Here is a 12,515-nt window from a genome sequence, read left to right on the forward strand (position 1 = left end):
AGCATTGGCTTATCTGTTCTCTAGAAGAATGGAACAATCTACCTGCTAATCTGACCCTGGTGCTTTTATTTGTATGGGACTCATAAAACTCTCCCTTTCCTCTATGGATATTCGTTTGTTTAGACTCCTATTTCTACTGAAGTCAATACTGGTAAAATATATTTTCGTAGAAAATGTCCATTTCATCTAGGCTTCACAGTTGATTTGTATTGATTTGGAGAAATGGGGCAAATATTTCCTAATCTCAATTATTGACATCATGTTCTTTCTTTTGTACTAATTAAAAATTCATTGAACTTACAGAAAATTTTAAAAATTGAAAGTCCTTGATTGTGTGATTCTATTTCTTTGCCCATAAATGGTGGTATTTCAGGGGTCCTCAGAGATTTCAGAAAGCGTTAGATTTGGGGTAAAGGAAATTCTCAGGGAGGCAGGGAATCCACTGAGACACATGGGCTTCTCTGTGGGTCCTCCATGGCTCAGACCTCAGTATTTCCTCCTCTGTCCACATGATACCCTGTCTGCCACCAGGAATAATGGAAAAGGAAGAATTTCTCCCCTTTTGGATATGCTCACTAGAAATTCCTAACAGATTCAAGAAATTTAAAAGTTTTTCAAAACTATTCCCAGCTCCTATTCTCAAGTGTGAACCGCCATTGCCACTCAGGGTGAAAAGACTATTGGGACTTCCCTGGTGGTCCAGTGGCTAAGACTCCACGCTCCCAATGCAGGGGGCCTGGGTTCAATCCCTGGTCAGGGAACTAGATCCCACATGCCACAAGTAAAAGATCCCGCATGCTGCAACTAAGATGTGGTACAGCCAAATAAATAAATATTTTTAAAAAAATGGTGAAAAGATGATTGAAATTCTTTGAGGAGATGAGGTCATAGGAACACTACCCCATATCTCAGGGTCTGGTATCCTCCCTCACACACATGCTTCGGCTGTTTTGATCATTACACTGAGCTCAGTTTGGGCAGCAGGAAGCAGTTTGTAAGTGTTTTCTATTTCAGACTGAGAGACAGATTCTGTATAGTTAGATGTATCAGGAATCTGGGTAGGTGGGCATGTCTGGAAAAGCAATCCAAGGACAATACCATACATGAAGGAGGAATAATTCTTCAGGCACAGTTTGAGTGTGTGGAAAAGACTAGTGGTCTGAGACCCTAACCGACCCATGACTGCTGCTAAAGCAACTGAATAAAATCCTCATTGAAGGGGTTCTTGGAGATTGAATAACTAAAATCAGAAATGAAAGAGAGGACTGATTACAACTGAATCTACAGAAATTTAAAAAAACTAGAAGAGAATACTACAAACAATTATAGGCCAAAATATTGAATAACCTAGAAGAAATGCATAAATTCCTAGAAATATGCAACCTACCAAGACTGAGTCATGAAGAACACTAATTGAAAATCACTGATCAAAAATAAAGGGAACCCAGAGAGTTCCACTGCAGAGTTCTGCCAAATATTTTAAAACAAGACAAATCTTCCTCAAACCCTACCAAAAAAACTGAATAGGAGGGAACACTTCCAAACTCAATCTACAATGCCAGAATTACTTTAATACCAAAGCGAGACAAAGACACTACAAGAAAACCAGAGTACAATATCTCTAATACTTATACAAAAATTATCAATAAAGCAATATTAAACCAAATTTAACAGCACATTCAAAGGATTATACAACATGACCAAGGAGGACATATTCTTCGTGTGCAAGGATGGTTCAACATATGGAAATGTTTCATTATAATTATATCAACAGAATGAAAGGAAAAAAATACATGGTCATCTCAATTGATGCAGAAAAGTATTAGACTAGTTAAAAGCCTTTATGATAAAAACAATCATAAACTAAAAACAGAAAAAAAAAAAAGAAAAAAAAACTAGCTCAGAACAAAAAAGAACATATATAAAAAGCCTGAAACTGACATCACACTCAGTGGTGAAAGCCTGAAAACTTTTCCTCTAAGATCAGGAACAAAACAAGACACCTGCTCTCATTATTTCTATAAAACACATAATAGGGGACTTCCCTGGTGGCGAAGTGGTTAAGAATCTGCCTACCAATGCAGGGGACACGGGTTCGAGCCCCGGTCCGGGAAGATCCCACATGCCGCGGAGCAACTAAACTAAGCCAGTGTGCCACAACTACGGAGCCTGCACTCTAGAGCCCGCGTGCCACAACTACCGAAGCCCACGTGCCTAGAGCCCATGTTCCACAACAAGAGAAGCCACCGCAATGAGAAGCCCGCACACCACAACTAGAGAAAGCCCGCAAGCAGCAATAAAGCCCCAACTCAACTTAAAAAATAAATAAATAAAAAGAACACATAACAGGACGTTCCAGCCAGACAAACAGGCAAGAAAATAAATAAAAGGTAATTAGGAAATTGGGTAATTAGGAAAAGGAGAAGCAGAAATATCTCTGCTTAGAGCCAGCATAATCTAATAGTAGAAAATCCACTCGATCCCGCAAAAAACACCCTGATATAACGAATGAATTCAGAAAAATTTCAAGGTATAAAATCAGCATGCAAAATCAATTGTTTTTCTATATTAATGATAAACAATCAGAAAGGAAATTGAGAAAACAATTCCATTTACAATAGCAGCAAAAAGAATAAAATACATAAGCATACCCTTAGCCAAAGGGGAAGCTTTGCACACTGTAAACTAAAAACATTGCTGAAAAATATTAGAAAAGATGAAAATAAATGCATAGATATCCCAAATTCATGCACTGAAAGAAAATATTGTCAAGATGGCGATACTACCCAAAGCAATCAACAGATCCAAAGCAATACCCAGCAAAATCCCAACAGCGTTTTTGAAGAAATAAATAAACATGGATTCACATGGAATGTCAAGAGACCACGAATAGCAAAAACAAGCTTGAAAAGAACAAAGTTGGAGGTCTCACCCTTCCTTATTGCAAAACTTATTCCAAACCTAAATTAATCTAAACAATGTGGAACTTGCATAAGACAGCCAGCCAGCCAGTGCAATAGAATAAAAACATCAGAAATAAACTCTTCCATATATAGTCAAATGATGTTCCACAAGAGTGTCAAGGCCACTCAATAGGAGAAGGGTAGTCTACTGAACAAAAAGTATTGAGAAAACTGGATATCCACATACAAAAGAATGTAGTTGGACCATTATGCGACACACACCCTGTACAAAAACTAACTCAAAATAGATCAAAGATCTAAACATAAGACTTAAAAGTATATAACTCTTAGAAGAAAACATAGGGGAAGACCTTCATCACATTGGATTCAGCAATGATTGAACAGATATGACCACAAAAGCAAAGGTAGCAACGTAAAAACAGATAAAATTGGGCTACATCAAAATTACAAACTATTGTGCATTAAAGCACGCTCATAGTAAAAAGACAATCTATGGAATGGGAGAAATTATATGCAAATCATATATCTGATATACCAGGGGGCTCTTGGCTCAAGTTTTTGCTAATGACATTGCTTCTCTTACTGGTACTATTGATAACCGGCTGTGTGTTTTACAAGGTCACTGTCAACTGTCTCTCTCGCTCTGCCTCTCCTACACCTGCTAGAATAATGACTTTTAAGCAAGGTTCAGACACTACTCCTGTGGGCCCCAAAACTTTTCTAGCTCTAGAAGCGAGAGAGTTTCATTCCTCTAAGGAGACTACAACGCCCAGTCTCAGCAAGAAGCAATTATAGAAGAATGACCTTCAGCCCTGTACGGCTCAAAAATGAGTGAAATTTTTCAAGGGGGAATTTTGTAGGCAAAAGGGTAGAGGGTCCCTGGAGAAAGAGAATCAGACATCGTTTCCTTGACAGAAGAGAAGCCATTTTAAGCCTAAGCCATTCTGTGATCTACACCTGGCCACAATTCTTGCCCTTACAGAAGGATAGGCCTCAGTAGTTACTGATTTTAAGGGAACAATAGAATGTAGAATAAACAGCTATTGCCAGGCCAGGGAAATAACTTAAACATATCAGAGACAAAAAATCAGTTGTGGGCTTCCCTGGTGGCGCAGTGGTTGAGAATCTGCCTGCCAATGCAGGGAACGCGGGTTCGAGCCCTGGTCTGGGAAGATCCCACATGCCGCGGAGCAACTCGGCCCGTGAGCCACAATTACCGAGCCTGCGCGTCTGGAGCCTGTGCTCGGCAACGAGAGGCCGCGATAGTGAGAGGCCCGCGCACCGCGATGAAGAGTGGCCCCCACTTGCCGCAACTAGAGAAAGCCCTGGCACAGAAACGAAGACCCAACACAGCCATACATACATACATACATACATACATACATAAAAAGAATGTAAGCAGACAAGAATAGCATTAAAAAAATTAAAAATAAAAAAAAAAATTAAAAAAAAAAAAAAAAAAAAAAAAAATCAGTTGTAAAGACTCCCAGTCCAAAAAAAAAAAAAAAAAAAAAGACTCCCAGTCCTGTTTTGAAGGTAAAGATTAACCTGAAGCATATTCTTGAGCTGTTTTGCAGGATCCAGACCTCCTCAAGCACTCAACCACCAGACTAAACAGGAACATAAAGAATGCTAATGCTAACCTTTGCTAACCCTAGTGACTTCAGTCAACTAGACCCAGACTCTGTCAAGCTTTGCCCCAATTCTATGCTGAATTCTCCTCTGCTCAAGCCCCAAGATGAATTTGCATATATCGACCGAGCCCCTTCATGAATATGCACGCACCCTTAACTTAAAATTTCCCTAATTTTGCTGTTCCAGGAAATACTGCTTTGGGAAAGATCCCAGGTGTTCTCCTTACATGGGGTAAGTAATACATCCTTCCTTCTCCTAGACTTTGACTTTGTTGTGTCTTTTGGCTCAAGAGCCATCAAGAGGCAAATCCAGTTCTCAGGTAAAATGCAGGCCTCAAATAAACCTGAAACAAACTGAAAAGAATTTCTAATTTTTTTTTTAATCTAAAGAATTTGGTCTCAAAGTTAAAACAATTTTGGGAATATAGCCTATTTAGAAAAGAATGACATGAGTCGATTGTAGGAAGCCACCAACAGCTTTTTTCAGAAGTTAACAATTATTTATAAAAAGTTGAAATTGAACGTACTAAGATTTATCCCAAACTACAAAAAGGATTAAGTGTAAAGAAACGAGGAAGAAAAAAGTAAAAGCATTAGAAAAAACAACACTTTTAATGTTCCTTTAAAAGGGCACCATGCAATAAGGAGTCAGTCATTTCTAATGCCACTTCTCTCCCCCATCCTCTACCCTATGTCAGGAAAAGGGAAGCGGGGTGACCCACAACTGAATGATGAGTCAAGTCACTGCCCCCTGGCTGAACAGGGATTGCAAATGGAAGCTATCTTCTGATACAAATAACTACAAAATGTACAAGCCTTGTAGACAGATACTTTGCAATTCTCATCCTCTATCTGTATAGTTTAAACAAATTTTAAATGTATTAAATTCTAAAGCCACAAATCGTACATCACAACTTAATCATCCATGTCCAAACAACCCACCATCCACCTGGACCCAGTTTCCCCTCTACCTGCACTATACTAAGTGCTCCCGTTTCATTCCCTTTTGCCTAGCTCCCTATTTTCTTTTTGTCCCCCTCTACTGCTCTTTCTCCCCTCCTATTTCTTCCTTCACACCTGTGACGCCCACTCTGCAACTTGTTCCCCCTCTTACTGCTCTTTCTCCCCACCTTTCTGACTGTCCTAAATCTCCATATATTTCTGCCTCTTTCTTCCCCCGTCTCTGCTTCCTCTCTCCCTCGATCACATCCCTTTTATTCCCTTTACACTCCCTTCCTCCCCACTCTCTGGCGCCCCAAGTGGCTATGCTTCCTTCCTGCTCTCTCCTCCTTCCTCTTGCGACCATTGTCCTCTTTCTCCCAATACCATGTTGCTCTGTAGGCCATTCTCCAGCGGGGTGGAATCTGAGACTGAAGAACACTGGATGTCACACGCCTGGCCCAGGTCAAGTCCCCCTTCGAGGGGTGAGGCGAAAGGGCTGACTACGAAGGGGAGGCCGGGGGAGCAAAAGGACCGGCCTGAGGAGATGCGAGGGCAGAGGCGCTGGGAGGGAGGGAGGGGGTCTCAGGAGAGGGGCGGGCTCTGCAGAATCCCAGGACCGGGGAGAGGACGCGGCCTGTCCGGGAGCGGGGCGGCCGGCGCTGCCCTCCAGGGGCCGAGAGGGCGAGGCTGGGGGGCGCGAACCCACCTCGCGGAAGAGGACTTTACATGGGCGGAAGGGAGGAAGGTCGTAAAGGGTTTTAAGCAGGAAAATGTCGCAAAGTGACTTCCACTAGAAAGAAACTTAGCCCCAGCAGCGTGACCTCTGCTGGGCGCTTTCCGCCTCCAGTTGGGAACTGCGCCTGTGCGGAGCGAAGAGGCGGGGCGGCTGGGGGCAGGGCCTGGGCGGAGCGCTACAGGCGAGGGGCGGGGCATGGAGAGCAGCCGGAGCAGCCAGGGCTCCGCCTCCGCGAGCTTAGGAGCTCCTAGCGTCAGCGGGTTGCCCACACACGGGGCTGAAATCTGAGCGGGTCTGGGGACGCTGCAACTTTGGAGGATGTGCACCCGCTGGTGGCTTTGTAAACTCTGCGCCTGCGGGATATCTGAGAGGATTACTGGGGCTCCAGTGGCTGGGGTGGGTCTGACGTTAGCAGCGCCCACGGAGGTGAGGCCGGGGTGTGGGTTGATTCCGTAGCTCCCAAGGCGGGTCCAGGTGCGGCCACTATGGTGGGTCCCGGAGCCTGACTTAGGCAGATCTGCTCCTGTGGCTTTGTGAGTACAGCGCCTGAGGGACATCCAGGCCAATTGCCTGCGTTCCCGTGGCTGAGGCGTGGCCGAGGGCATTGCCAACAACTCTGTGAGCACGCAGGGGTGACACGCGACTCCACAGAGTGCATTTCCTGGTGGGCAGCTCCTGCGGAGGAATACTCATTGGCTCCTCTCCCAGCAGGAGTGCTGCAGTCCCACCTAACCTCACGCTGAAGCTCAGAGTGGGTAAGGAGCCTCTACTCCAGCAACTGGGGAGCAGACCCAGCCCCCGAAAGGGCTGTGACAACCACAGAGCAAAGAGGAGGCCCCATTCAACATCCAGTGCAGCCTCTGGTCACCACCACTCCAGTCACATCCCCTGTGAAGGGGATAACACACAGCACACAGTGAGAAAAGACATGGCGGAAATCCATACTAAAATCAGCCCTCACACCAAAAATACTAGACTCACGTGGGCTACACAGGAATGCTCCCACATAAAAACAGCCATTGAAGACCACATTAGATAAAAAGGAACCCTCAGACTGTTGGTGGGAATGTAAATTGGTGCAGCCACTATGTAGAATAGTACAGAGGTTCCTTAAAAAACTAAAAACAGAGTTACCATCTGACCCAGCAATCCCACTCCTGGGCATATATCCAGACAAAACTATAATTCAAAAAGACACATGCAACTGTATGTTCACAGCAGCACTATTTACAACGGCCAAAACATGGAAGCAACCTGTTCATCAACAAATGAGTGGATAAAGAATATGTGGTACTTATATACAATGGAATATTACCCACAAAAAAAATGAAATATTGCCATTTGCGGCAACATGGATGGTACCTAGCGATCATCATATTAAGTGAAGTCAGACAGAGAAAGACAAGTATTATGTTATCACTTATATGTGGAATCTAAAAAATGATACAAATCAACTTTTTTACAAAACAGAAACAGACTTCAGACATACAAAATAAACGTATGGTTACCAAAGGGGAAAGGGGGAGGAAGAATACATTAGGGGTTTGGGATTAGCAGATACAAACTACTATATATAAAATAGAAAAACAACAAGGTCCTACTCTATAGCACAGGGAATTATATTCAATATCTTATAATAAACGATAACGAAAAAGAATCTGAAAAATTATATGTATATATATAACTGAATTCATTGCTGATGTACAGAAACTGACACAATATTGTAGATCAACTATACTTCAATTTTAAAAAAGGACCAAGCCATGATTGGAAGCTTTGAATTTTCAACCCTACCCTCCATTATTTCAGAGGAGAGGAGTAGGGCTAGAAAAGGAGGTAATAATTGATCAGGCCTGTGATACATAACCAGTTAACAAGAAGCACAGGTGGATAACCTGAACTCGCGACTGGCACATGAAATGTGCCGGAGGGGAAGTCTTGTGGGGTCTCCACGTTATTTCTGTGAAGACAGGGTCAGAACTGAGTTGCATTGCAGGACACCCAGCTGGGGTTGTACGGACTTGCTTGCTGTGGGGAAAATCCCCACACGTTGGTGACCAAAATTGTCAAAAGTGCTCTGTGTAAGGGTGGTTGTAGTGTCAGCATAAAGGAGACACAGAGGAAAGAAACACACAGCAGGAAGGTCTGAATTTTCCTTCCACAGGAGGAAGAAAACTGAGGGGTTTTGTTTTGTTTTGTTTTTCAAGAACCCACCTAATGAGAGAATTTTACAGTCTTCAAAGTGCACATTCTGCAACAACAAGACAAACCATATTTCTGGCTACCAAACACATCTTCATAAATTGTAAGAATTCAAGTTCTACCAAATGTTTCTATGACCACAATGGAGTTAAAATAGAAATCAATAACAGAAAAATCTCCTGGAAATCAAATATTTGGAAAACAATCATCTACCTGTAATTTTGGGAAAAGGAGGAAATTCGAATGTATTCTGAATTGAGTGAAAATGAAAACTGAATATGTCAACATTTGTAATTTGCCACGAGAGCAGAAATTTTTGAAAAAGCACCCATGGAAAATATTTTCAACATCAATACCTAGCAAGTTATGAGACTTCAGCATTTCCTGTTTCTGCCATGAGAACACCATTCTGCCTTCAGGGGGGTCATAGAAAAGGAAGCGTCTCTAATATACACTGGTGACGTTCATTAGGAACTTTTAATTATTCACAGGATTGGCAAATGGGAACAAAGTTTTTCAGAAACATTCTCAGCTCACCAGCTGTACACTGTAGTTGTACTACAGTTGAATTGATGTTGAATATGAAGTTCTAGGAGATGGTATGTCAGAATCACAAACATATCTCAGAGACGGGCTGCCAACCTCCCCGACCGACACCGATACACCACACGAAGTCCTGGCAGCAGGAAGGACTCACGTGAGTATTTACCTATTTCAGTCTGAGTGGCAGAGTCTGTAAGGGAAAGAGGTTTATGAGGAGTCGGGAAAGCATTCCCATGTCAAACAAGGATTTCTCTAGAGGAGAAACTAATCTCCTGAAACAAAACCCCAGGCATATTTTGGAGATGTTGGATATTTGGTTCCAGAGCACCCCAATAAAGAAAATACTGCAATTAAATCGGTCACATGAATTTCGTACATTCACAGTGCTTATGAATTCATGTTTATACTTTTCTGTAGACTATAAATTGTGCAATGGCAGTACAAAATGTTAAATAAAGGATACATTATTGCTGCAATCTCTTTAAGGAGGCAGCCAAGTGGATGCAGACACACAGATCTCTGTGAAGACCCTGAGGGCGTTCCACCTGGCCGGCAGCCTTGGATTTTTGCGGGCAAAGAGGTGGAGGATGGTCGTACTCTCTCAGAATACAATATCCAGAGAGTCAACCCTGCACCTGGTGCTTTGCCTCAGGGGTGGCATCATGGAGCCTTCCCTCAGCAGCTCGCCCAGAAATACAACTGGGACAAGAGGACCTGCCCCACGTGTTATTCTTCCCTGCATCCCCATCCTGTCAACTGCCCCATGAAGAACTGTGGCCAGGCCAGCAACCTGTCCCAAGAAAAAGATCAAATAAGACCCGTCCACAGGCTTCTCCTTTGCCAGTGGGGCGGCCTCCTTCCCAAGCAGCAGGCATTTCATTTCACAACTTAGTATTATTAAGATTACTGGTCACGGGACTTCCCTGGTGGCACAGTGGATAAGACTCTGCGCTCCCAGTGCAGGGGGCCTGGGTTCGATCCCTGGTCAGGGAACTAGATCCTACATGCATGCCGCAACTAAGACCCGGCACAACCAAATAAACAAATAAATTAAAAAAAAAAAAAGATTACTGGTCACAGACAACATAACAAATGCAATAATAAAGAGAAAGTGTGAAATATTGAGAGAATTATCCAAATGTGACAGAGACACACAAAGTGACCAAATGTTGCTGGAAATATGGTGCCAAAGACTTGCTCCACACAGGATTGCCACAAACCTTCAGTTTAGGAGGGAAAAAAAAAAACAAAAAACAGTATCTGTGAAGCTCAATAAAGCAAAGTGCAATAAAAACAATTATGCTTGTAATGACATAATAGGAAGTTACCATAACCACAATTACATATGAAGTCACTTAAAAATGGCAAGAGATGCAAAATTAAATACAGATGTTGAGTAGTTGAAGGATAGAAATAATTAGCCTTGTTAGTGTAGCAACTTGATTAAGAGATTTGTCTTTAAAGCTGGACAACATGGATTCAACTCCTGATTCAGTCACTTGCTGGGATGGAACTGAATGGGTCTAAATCTGTCTTGGTACTAAAATCCTTCATTTGTGAAATGAAAGTAAACGTCAGTGCTTTTTTCAGACATGAAAATTCAGTAAGTTATTGGGCATAAAGCCTTAATAACAGTGACTCTTGAACTGTGAAAGAAAAGATAATACAAATCAAAATTAAGATCACTTATCCAAGGAAAACATTTTATTTTTGGTCAGGATCAAATTCTAAGTGGAGGATATCTGGTGTCAGTTGTCATGGTATGAGAAGCACAAATATTTTCTCTGCAGAATTCACTGATTCTGAATGTGAATACCAATCACTGCGAAGTGTCAGAATGGCTTCTAGATACTTGGCAATGGAGATTGTCTCCTTGCCAAAAACCATAGTTGGAATCTTGTGCTCTTTGTTATTCATCCTTATAATTTCATTCAGTTTGTAACAGGGAAGAGTCAATCCTGACTCCATGTTGAATCTGTTTTACTTTAACCTTTGCTTCCTGTTGCATTTGTTCACTAAAAGGATACTGTCTATACACAACGGCCTACCTCGGGGAACCCTGCCCATCTGCCTGAATGTTAAACCAAAGCGCCTTTGTTCAGGGAAGAATCCTGACCCTGTCCACCTGTGAACGGCTGCAAGACAGAAGGAATTAACACATCCCCTCCCAGAGGCTGGCCATTCCAGGAGATATTTGCAAGACTTATGGCCTTTTTACTTTACTTCCCCACCTCCTCTGCCTCTCTTTTCTATAAAAGAAACTGGCATCCAAACCCCAGTAAGATGGTTTTTTTGGAGACACTAGTCTGCCATCTTCTCGGTCTGCCAGCTTTCCGAATAAAGTTGCTGTTCCTTGCCTCAACACCTTCCTCGTCTCCCGATTTACTGGCCTGTTGTGTGGCTAACAGAGCAAGCTTGGACTTGGTAACAAGTTCACTGTTTGTTCAACTCCACAAACTTGATTTTCAAACACCTGACCATAGCCAACTCCCAAGGTAAGAATTCACTTCACCATTTGGCCATTCCAGTTCTTCCATTTAACTGAACCCCTAAAAGAACACTCTTCTATCATGTTTATAGTGCCCCTACTTTGTACACATCATTGCGTTATGAGCATATTCATGTCACAAGAGTCCCCAAACAACCCACAGATTTATACATCCCTTGGTGTAAAATGGGAATATGTCTGGGAGGAAAAAATAATGCTAAAGAAAAGGGGTATTTTAAAAATATATATATTACAGTAGAAAATAAACCATGTAGGGAATTCCTTGGCGGTCCAGTGGTTAGGACTCAGTGCTTCCACTCCACGGCCTGGGTTCATTCCCTGGTCGGGGAACTAAGATCCCACAAGCCATGCGGTGCTGCCAAAAAAACAAAACAAAACAAAAACAAACAAAAAAATCAAAAGAAAAGAAACCATGTAACCTATTGCTTAATACAATGATTATAGTCAAAATTTTAATAGCCTTTGGATAACTGCTCTTCTGGTAAATTGCTTAGATTATCTAAATAACAGTTCCACACATTAATTTTTATTAAACGAGGGTAAAAATATCTTAGGCAATTTATTTAAATAGTATTTTACAAACTTTTTCAACAACCCTATTGAACAATGGAACATATGTCTGCTGCAGGGGGAAAACTGTAATGAATTACTAGCGTGAAGAAAAGTATGGTGAACTTCCCTGGTGGTCCAGTGGTTAAGAATCCGTCTTCCAATGCAGGGGACGTGAGTTCGAGAGCCCGCACACAGCAACCAAGAACCCGCGCTCCGCAACTAACACCGACGCAGCCAAATAAATAAATAAATTTTTTAAAAAAAGGAAAACTATGGTGTATCCTAACCAAGAAATCAGGAGTAAACATTCAGTGTTTTATTAAAGAGTCTGACTCCATTTTTTGATGTTTGATTACTGACACCTTCTAAGTCTCACAACCTCTTCCTATCCTGCTTCTCTGGGCAAGCTGATAAGAAAGCCTAATGGATCCCTCCTGTGATGCAAACTGGAAGTTCAAACCATATGCATATCC

At 42.2% G+C, this 12,515-nt stretch overlaps 1 protein-coding gene and 1 pseudogene across 1 annotated transcript in view; one reads left to right on the forward strand and one right to left on the reverse strand.

The window, feature by feature from the left end:
* Positions 1 to 12,515, forward strand: part of LOC118885142 — a 584,965-nt pseudogene that overhangs the window by 129,162 nt on the left and 443,288 nt on the right.
* Positions 1 to 12,515, reverse strand: part of LOC118885106 (zinc finger protein 836-like) — a 271,742-nt gene that overhangs the window by 61,588 nt on the left and 197,639 nt on the right. The gene's annotated exons all lie outside the window — the stretch shown is intronic.

Source organism: Balaenoptera musculus, chromosome 19, assembly GCF_009873245.2.
Source record: "Balaenoptera musculus isolate JJ_BM4_2016_0621 chromosome 19, mBalMus1.pri.v3, whole genome shotgun sequence".
NCBI lineage: Eukaryota > Metazoa > Chordata > Mammalia > Artiodactyla > Balaenopteridae > Balaenoptera > Balaenoptera musculus.